This window comes from Benincasa hispida, chromosome 10 (genome assembly GCF_027475165.1).
Source record: "Benincasa hispida cultivar pf3 chromosome 10, pf3_genome.v1.1, whole genome shotgun sequence".
Classification (NCBI taxonomy): Eukaryota; Viridiplantae; Streptophyta; class Magnoliopsida; order Cucurbitales; family Cucurbitaceae; genus Benincasa; species Benincasa hispida.
In genome coordinates, this window is record NC_143487.1 from 13,533,864 (window position 1) to 13,542,809 (window position 8,946).

Consider the following 8,946-nt stretch of genomic DNA (forward strand, 5'->3'; position numbering starts at 1 on the left):
AGAAAATGACATTTTGTTATTTTTGACAATAAGTGTACCAGGCACAACATTTTCATTATTTTCTTTATATTGTTTGTTTCTGAAAATAAAAAAACGAACAAATCACTAACCTAAATGAGACACACTTCTAAACACTATTGCCACTTCTAAGTTTTCTTGATTTGTTATCTACTTTGGACTATTGAACTGCAAAATTAAGGTCAATTTCGAAAACTAAAAAGGAAAAAAAATAGTTTTTGAAAACTTGTTTTTGTTTTGAAATTTTGACTAAGAATTTAAATGTTTCTAATGTAGTATAAAAAATATGAAAAAATAATTGTGAATAGACAAGCTTGATTTTTTAAAACAATAACAAAATGACTATCAAACGGGACAAAAAATATCTAACATTAGTATTATTTGAAGTTGGAGTCTAATAATGGTATCTCGATTGATAAAGGAGCTACCTCAATTATGTTTGAGAACTCCTCGTTATACAAGGTGAACCTCTACAACAATAATAAGAATATGTAACCCTGATTAACTAATTGGTAAGCGACCCCAAGAAAGCTAAACAGATTTGGCTAAACAGATTTGGCTTAAAAGATTGATTGATGATAAAAAAGAAAGGAGAATTTGCTCCTAACCTCAAAATTTCGAACTCTCCACAATCTAATTGATCAAACTAGATTGAAAGTTCTAAAAACATGCATTCTAAACACAAGAATACAAAGCAAGCATAAAGTTTAAGAGAATGAATTCTAAGAAAATTTCATTCAAATTCAAAGTCTTATTTTTAAAATATGGAGTTTACAACCATATTTAAACTAATTGAAACGACACTATGAATGGACACAACCTTTCATCTAATTGACTAAATTCATCTAATACCCTTTCAACTACCTCATAAATAAAAAATACATGAAATTAAATTGGTTCATAATTCATTAAACACGTAGATGAATATGGAATATCAAATTCATGGTATCTTTTGGTGGCTTTGATACTTGAAGGGATGCAACTCTTCAACTCTTTTTGGAAACTTAACGGGAGTAACCCATTTAATGCTTCAACTAATCATTACCAATTATTTCCTTACCATTCTCCCCTTCATCAAAAAGATTCATCCTCGAATCTTAAGGATCGCCTTGTAATGCAACTTTGTAGTCATTATCTCAACTCGTTTCAGCAATTGGATTGTAACATATTCTTTTGTCATAAATGTGAACTTCATACGTAGAGTAAGCCACTCCTTTTAACATGTCTTAAATGATCCATTAAGAGCACAAGAAAAGAAATGAGAAAGAAAATTAATTGAAAAATAAATCCCACACTCATGATTTTTCTCACTTGAAGATTTTTTTTCGTAACAACTATTTTTTGCTTCTTTTGTCTCATTTTTCTCTCTTGTTTTAGTCACTTCTCTCTCTTCGCTCTTTTTTAATTTCTTAATCTCCACGATATCTTCATTGTTCTTTGGAGAATTGGTCATGATCTCATTCTCAACATATATTTTAAATATTTATTCACTCTCCATAAATACTTTACCTTTTGATTCTTCTCCCAAACTTTGATGATTGAAATCATTCATCTCAACAACCTCATCATTGGAAACTTCCTTTTTGGCTGGTGGAACATTTCTCTCATCTTGAATTAGCTAGTCATCTTCAAATGTTAAGAAACCTTTGGACGTCGGATCTAAGAACCATGTTGAAAAATAAGACCCAAATAACTCAACCCCAACAGAACCCAAAACCAATTTGCTCTCAACCCTTAAGATAGACTAGATAACAAATTTCTTAAACAATCTAATAGACCAAGGATCGGACGAAGTTTTACAACTCCTATCAACCATTGATCTTTAAACCACTTCACAAGTAAAATAGATCAACTCTCACTTGAATGCTCCAAATATTCATGCATTCTATCACAAGAACACACGAGAAACAAAGCTTAAAAAGCTTCCAAGGTTTTAAACCCAAGATTTTATATTTCCAAATCTTCTTCTCTCCTTTCTAAATATTAAAATTATAACCCTATTTAAACTAATTTAAAAGATACTATGAATTATCAACTAAATACATGAACCTTCAATAAATTCAAATACATAAATTAAATAGATACATTGGAAAATGATGTAAATGAATATGAATTTTTAGATTCATTATGACTTTTGGGTAATCAAATATTTGACTTTTGGAGCTTCAAAAGTTGCAACTCTTCACCATTGGCTAGAAACATATCTTCGAAGCAAACATTTAATCTTTCTAGAAGTCTTTTAGCTCTAGCTCATCATTGGTCCTTGTGGCTGGTTGCCTCATAATTGGGTTTGACTTCGAGTGATCTTCCATTAAATTTCAACATGAACTTCATTTGAGCTGGTTCAAGATTGTTGAGCTTTACTTTCACCTTGTAGAACTTCATTATTTCCTTCATTGGTTAGCTCCTTATGATTTCCACTTATTTGCTTATCATTCTCCATTTCTTCGAGAAGATTTATCCTCGAATCTTAAGGATGTCTTTACGATGCAACTTTGTAGTCATCTTCTTGTACTTGAATCCATGAACAACAAAATTCAACGGGAAATCTATAAGATTACACCTTTTTTTTTCTTCAGATTTTCAAAACAAGAACATTTGACATTGAAGGAAACCGAATTGGAAGGCCTTGAAACAAAAACTTGTAGATTAAACTCATATCTAAAATTTTGAAGAAGACGAAAATGTAATATGAAAACAATAATATATATATATATATATATATATATATATATATATATATATATATATATTTATGTAATAGATAGAATGTGACGAGATGAGAAGGAAAAACATAGAAATTTCAAATTAAAAAAGAAAAAGTGATTACAACAATGGAAAGATATATTTGATCTAGACCCCAAGTTCTGATACCGAATGATAAAAAACCCTTAGACATTAGATTTAAGAACCATGTTGAAAAACAAGAGCCAAAGAACTCGACCCCAATAGACCCTAAAACCAATTTGCTCTCAACCCTTAAGATAGGCTAGATAACATATTTCTTAAACATTCTAATAAACCGAGGATTAGACAGAGTTTTACAACTCCCATCAATACTTGATCTTCAAAGCACTCCATAAATAGCATAGATCAACCCTCACTTAAATGCTCCAAATATTCTTGCATTCTATCATAAGAACACACAAGAAACAAGCTTAGAAGCTTTCAAAGGTTTAAAACCTAATATTTTACATTTTCAAATCTTCTTCTCTCTTTTCTAAATGCTAAAATTACAACATTATTTAAACTAATTGAAAAGATACTATGAAAGGACACAATATTTCATTATCAACTAAATGCATGAACCTTCAATAAATTCAAATACATAAATTAAATAGATACATAGAAAAATAATGTAAATGAATATAAATTTTCAGATTCATTATGACTTTTGGGTAACCAAATGACTCTTGGAGTTTCAAAGATTGCAACTCTTCACCATTGGCTAGAAACGTATCTTTGAAGTAAGCATTTAATCTTTCTAAAGATCTTTTAGCTCTAGCTCATCATTGGTCTTTGTGATATAGTGATTGCCTTTATAATGGGTTGACTTCAAGGGATCTTCCATTAAATTTCAACATGAGTTTCCTTTAAGCTGGTTTGAGATTTTGAGTTTTACTTTCATCTGATAGAACCTTAATATTTCCTTCATTAGTCAGTTCTTTATGATTGCCATTTATTTGCTTATCATTCAAGTGATAAAGGGAACTACCTCAACCACGTATGAAAACACCCCAATTCCAAGTGAACCCCCACAACGTTAATAAGAATAACCCCCAATGAATAAGATGATCACAACCCAAAAAAGCTAAAACATATTTGGCTTGGAAGATTAATCGATGACCAAGAAGAAAGGAAAATTTATTCCTAACTTTAAGATTTCAAAATCTCCACAATCTAATAAATCAAACTAGATTAACAGTTCTATAAATATGCATTCTAAACACAAGAATACAAAGAAAACATAAAGCTTGAGAGACTAAACTCTATAGTAAAAATTCATTCGAATTTCAATTCCAATCCTATTATCAAATAACAAAAGTACATGGGTATTTATACTAATTGAAAAGTCAGCTTGAAAGGTCACAACCTTTAATCTAATTGTCTAAATTCATCTAATATCCTTTCAACTACCTCATAGATATAAATATATTATATTAAATTGATAAATAATTCATTATGGTTGTGGATGAATTTAGATTTTAAGAATGATTGTGACTCTTAGTGGCTTTAATACTTGAAGGGATGCAACTCTTCAAGTCTATTTGGAAGCTCAGCTTGGAAGTAACTCATTTAATATTTCAGGTCATAATTTTTAAAAATATAGACTCTTCATAGAAGTTGATATATGATTTTATTATATGTTGATATTTATGTCGTACAATTCATTTATTGAATTTAATCCTCTTATATATATAATTGTGTAGACTACAACAACTAGTTATATAATTTATAAATATTATCAAACGCATTTAAAACCGTTGTTAAAATTTAATATTATTTTTGTATCTACAACTAAAACATATATTTAAAAACTTGTAATATAATTTAGTTTTTATTCATTCTCTTATTTTCGAATTTCTACTTTTAGATTTCCTACCAAACAAGCAAATTTGACAGTTTTGACATTTGGGACCAAATTGAAAAATAAAAGACTAATTAATATATAAATTTGTATATCATAACAAAAAGTGGCTGTAGTTTAGTGGTAAGAATTCCACGTTGTGGCCGTGGAGACCTGGGCTCGAATCCCAGCAGCCACAGGAATTATCTATTTTTTTTACTTTCTCTTTCCGTTATCAGTTTTATAGTGATTCTGGGCCTACAATTCAAGGGTGGCCTTTTGTAGTTACCAAAGAGGCCGATAGATTATTATTATTATTATTATTTTGTAGTTACACGGAATATTACTTTTTTTTTTCTTTTCTTTTTTAAACGAGATTCTGTTACACGACAATTCGGATTATCCAACTCAATTTATAAAATTGATTAAACTTTTCAATTTTTGACAAGTTAGATTGGGTTAGGAGTTGGTTAAAAGAATGGATTGACATACCCCAATCCAAATTATACATATATTAATAAAAAAATATATATTTATATTTCTCTTGATTTAAAATTTAATTACTTTGGATTGATTAATTTGTGTATTTTCAATCTATTTCTTTTAGAATTGTTAACGATGTTTGTCTCTATTTAAAGTTTGTAATAAATATTATACATATTTGATATTTAACATTTGAATGTTATGAGATTTAGTTATTAGTCATTTATTGTAGATAAATTAACATATTTTTAATTAAAAAGAAAAAAAAAGTTATAACCCAATGATTGGGTTGGAGACTTCATTTGGGTCTTTTGGGTTGCCAATCCAATTGGGTTGATCCAAAAAATATCTCCAATCCAACTCAATCCATTTACACCCTTATAGAATATATTAGCTAAAAAAATTTCGATACATAATAGCGAACAACACACTTACACAAACCTCTTGAAGTTATTTATAAAAGTATATTAAATTACAAATTTGATTCTAATATATAGATTAAATTTGTAATTTAATTTATAATTAGTAAAGAGAGATTTATTAGATGGCAAAGCTCTGAAATTATGTAATTAAAAATTAGATTATTTAGTTGAATTACAAAATATAAGAATATAAATTTCGTTTGGTAACTATTTGTTTTTCTTTTTGAAAATTAAGCTACATTACTTCTACCTCAAAATTTATTCCTTAATTATCTACTTTTTACTAACCGTTTAAAAAATCGAAGTCAAAATTTGAAAACTAGAAAAAATATGCTCCGTTTGGTAGCCATTTTGTTTATTATTTTTGTTTTTGAAAATCAAGCTTATAAATACTACTTCCACCTCCAAAACCTCCAAATTTATTCATTTGTTATCTACTTTTTACTAATGGCTTAAAAAACCAGGCCAACTTTTGATAATTTAAAAAAAAAATAGCTTTCAAAAAGTTGTTTTTATTTTTTAAATTTGGTTAAGAATTTAACCATTTTATTTAAGAAAAATACAAATGATTATAATAAATGTGTATGAAATATGCTTAGTTTTCAAAAATAAAAAACAAAAAACCAAATAGTTACTAAACGGGGCCGTAGCTTTTAGAAACTTGTTTTTGTTTTTAGAATTTGACTAAAAATTTAATCATTATACTTGATAAAGATATAAATCATTAAAAAAAAATGAGGGAAAATAAATTTAATTTCAAAACTCAAAACAAAAATTAAAATAGGTGCCAAAACGTAGTCATTATCCAAATCGTAGAAAGTTAAATTATTAAATTAGATTTGAAGACAGTGTTTGTGTTATCACTTATCAGTCAAAATTGTTTACATCGTTCTTTCTAAAAATACACTATATTTAAAAATCATATAAGAATGTGTATAGTGTACTATAAACTATATATATAAATAAATAAGAGCCAGTAGACAGTAATTGAAAAATGAAATAACGAATGGCATGTGGAAAAAAGTAGTTTCATTGTATAAAATAAATCAAGGAAAAATACATTTTTAGTTTCCGATTCTTTTTAGAATAAGTGCATTTGATTCCTAGAATTTTAAATTAGTTGGTTTAATCATAATTTTCAATAATAGATTTAAAATGTCGTTGTCACTCACAAAACCATTTAAATTAACATATTTGTCCAAATAAATTATTCAAATAATTTATTTGAATAAGTTGATGATTTAGATTTAAATTTGTCTTGTTAAGCTCGTCTCGTAAAATAACTTCAAGAGACGAACTTCACGAGAAATAAACTCAAAGAACGGTTTGTGTGAGAGATTTTTTATTCTCAATTTTCATTTTCTCTCATTCGAATTGCAATATTTTCATCCCTTATCGGAAATCCTATTTGTGAGTTTTTTTACATCACTTTTGATTCTTTTAACAATTAAAGCTCGATAACTATTTCGTTTTTAGTTTTTAGTTTTTGAAAATTAAACCTATAAATACTAATTTCAGTTCCAAATTTCTTCATTTGTTATCTAAAACTAAAAAAAGTAGTTTTTATGAACTTTTTTTTTATGGAATTTGATTAAAATTTTAATTATTATATTTAAAAGATACTAATCATTATAAAAAAATAGAAAAAATAAATTTAATTTTCAAAAACTAAAACAAAAACAACACACCCGTAGAGATTGATGTGATTGATATAGTAATTAAGTGTATGATATTAATGAATCCTAATTTATTACTGTGAATCCATTCTTCTGCTCTCCAAAATCGAAGCTGGGATTTCTGAGTTTCCTTCCAATGTGGCTTCTAATCATTTTATCAATTAACAAACTTTCAAATATATATATATATATATATATATATATATATATATAAAAATAACCTTCCTCCGCTGCCTGTATTGAGATTTTTCTTTTTCCGATTTAAAACCCATTTTCTCTATGATTGTTATTAGAGTTAGAGCTGATTTAAACAATTGATAAAATTGGTGTGTGTTTATTTTAAGGGGTATTTTTTTCTTATGGTTGATTTTGTTTATTTATTTCAGATGTTTATAATAATGTCTAATCCGATTTCCGAATCCTCAACCATTGTCTTCTCAGATTTCAAAAACTAATTTTAAATTTTATTTCCAACAATTTTCATTTCACTTTCAATTGTTTCTCTTTAATATTTGGATCACTTACTAATTCTTTTAGCATTAAATGTTTTTTTCTCTTAAAAAATAATTATTTCTTCTCTAATTAACTTAAAATAAATATTTTTCAATTCTTTGATTTTTAATTAAATCTTTCAACTTAAAAACTCTTTGCCAAATTTTTTTTCTGTTTCACATGTTTTTCTTTAAATGATGCAGTTAAATATTTTTTCAAAATTTTTTCCCGAAAACTTCTATTTCTCACGTCTATTGAAACTTTAAATTTCTTTCTAAAATTTATTTCTACCCCCACTTTCTAATTTCTTTTTATATTTAAAAGTTTTACTCTTCAAAATGTTTATTTCTCTAATTTTTTTTCATTATAAAATATATAATTTTCAATTCATTCATTTCTTACTAAAATCTGTCAAAAATTCATCTGAAAACTCATTCTCAGTCTTTTATTTTATCATAATCTATCTACAGAATTTTCGTCTCCCCTTTTTGCCCTTAAATATTTTAAAATTTCTTATTTTGCGCTCATTCAATATTTTTTATTTTACCATCACACTTACTTCATATAGACACATCTCTTTACAAAATTACGACACATTGATTCACATTATAACTACCAAATCTTCAAATAATAAATACAAACATTTTAACTTTCTTTTGCCCCATCTCTTCATTTTTATATTGTTATGGAAAGAATTTTAGAATGAAGTTTTTGTTCTCCATTTTAAGATGGTCTTGATCCTCTTTCGTATATTTGTTATATTGGTTGTTTTTTTCAACGGGTTTCTATTGTCACTAATACCCAAGACTCTCATACGGAAGTATTTTCTGGATCAAGATGGGTTTCATTCTTTTTTTTATTTTTTTATTTTTGAAAGAAAGAGAATAAGAAAGGATATTTAGTAAAAAAGACTAAAAAGTTGAGAAATATAAATTGTTATGGTAGTCAATTATTAAGAACAAAATGAATTAAGTGCAGAAAAGAAGAAGAGAAATAACAGAAAATTGTTATGATAGATTTGTCTTGAGATTTCGTTGGTCATTTGGATATGATGTTTATATATAAATTGTTAGAGTAATTTTTTTTTATTGTAGGAAAATTCCTATAAATAAAAAAATTCCTAAAATATTTACACCTTGTAGCAAAAAGTTTCAAAAGAGCAAATATTTAAAAAGGCCCCTTTATTAAATATATGGGTTGTATATCTATGGAATATATCGTATTTGGTTATATAGTTTTCCAAAATCTTTCCAAATTTGTTTCTTATTTATTTTCTCCAAAATTATGA

At 26.7% G+C, this 8,946-nt stretch overlaps 1 non-coding gene across 1 annotated transcript; it reads left to right on the plus strand.

Moving 5' to 3' along the window:
- The first annotated feature begins 4,712 nt into the window (after positions 1-4,712).
- TRNAH-GUG (transfer RNA histidin (anticodon GUG)) lies at positions 4,713-4,784 on the plus strand. The gene has a single exon. It is a non-coding gene; the product is annotated as a tRNA-His (tRNA).
- The last annotated feature ends 4,162 nt before the right edge of the window (positions 4,785-8,946 follow it).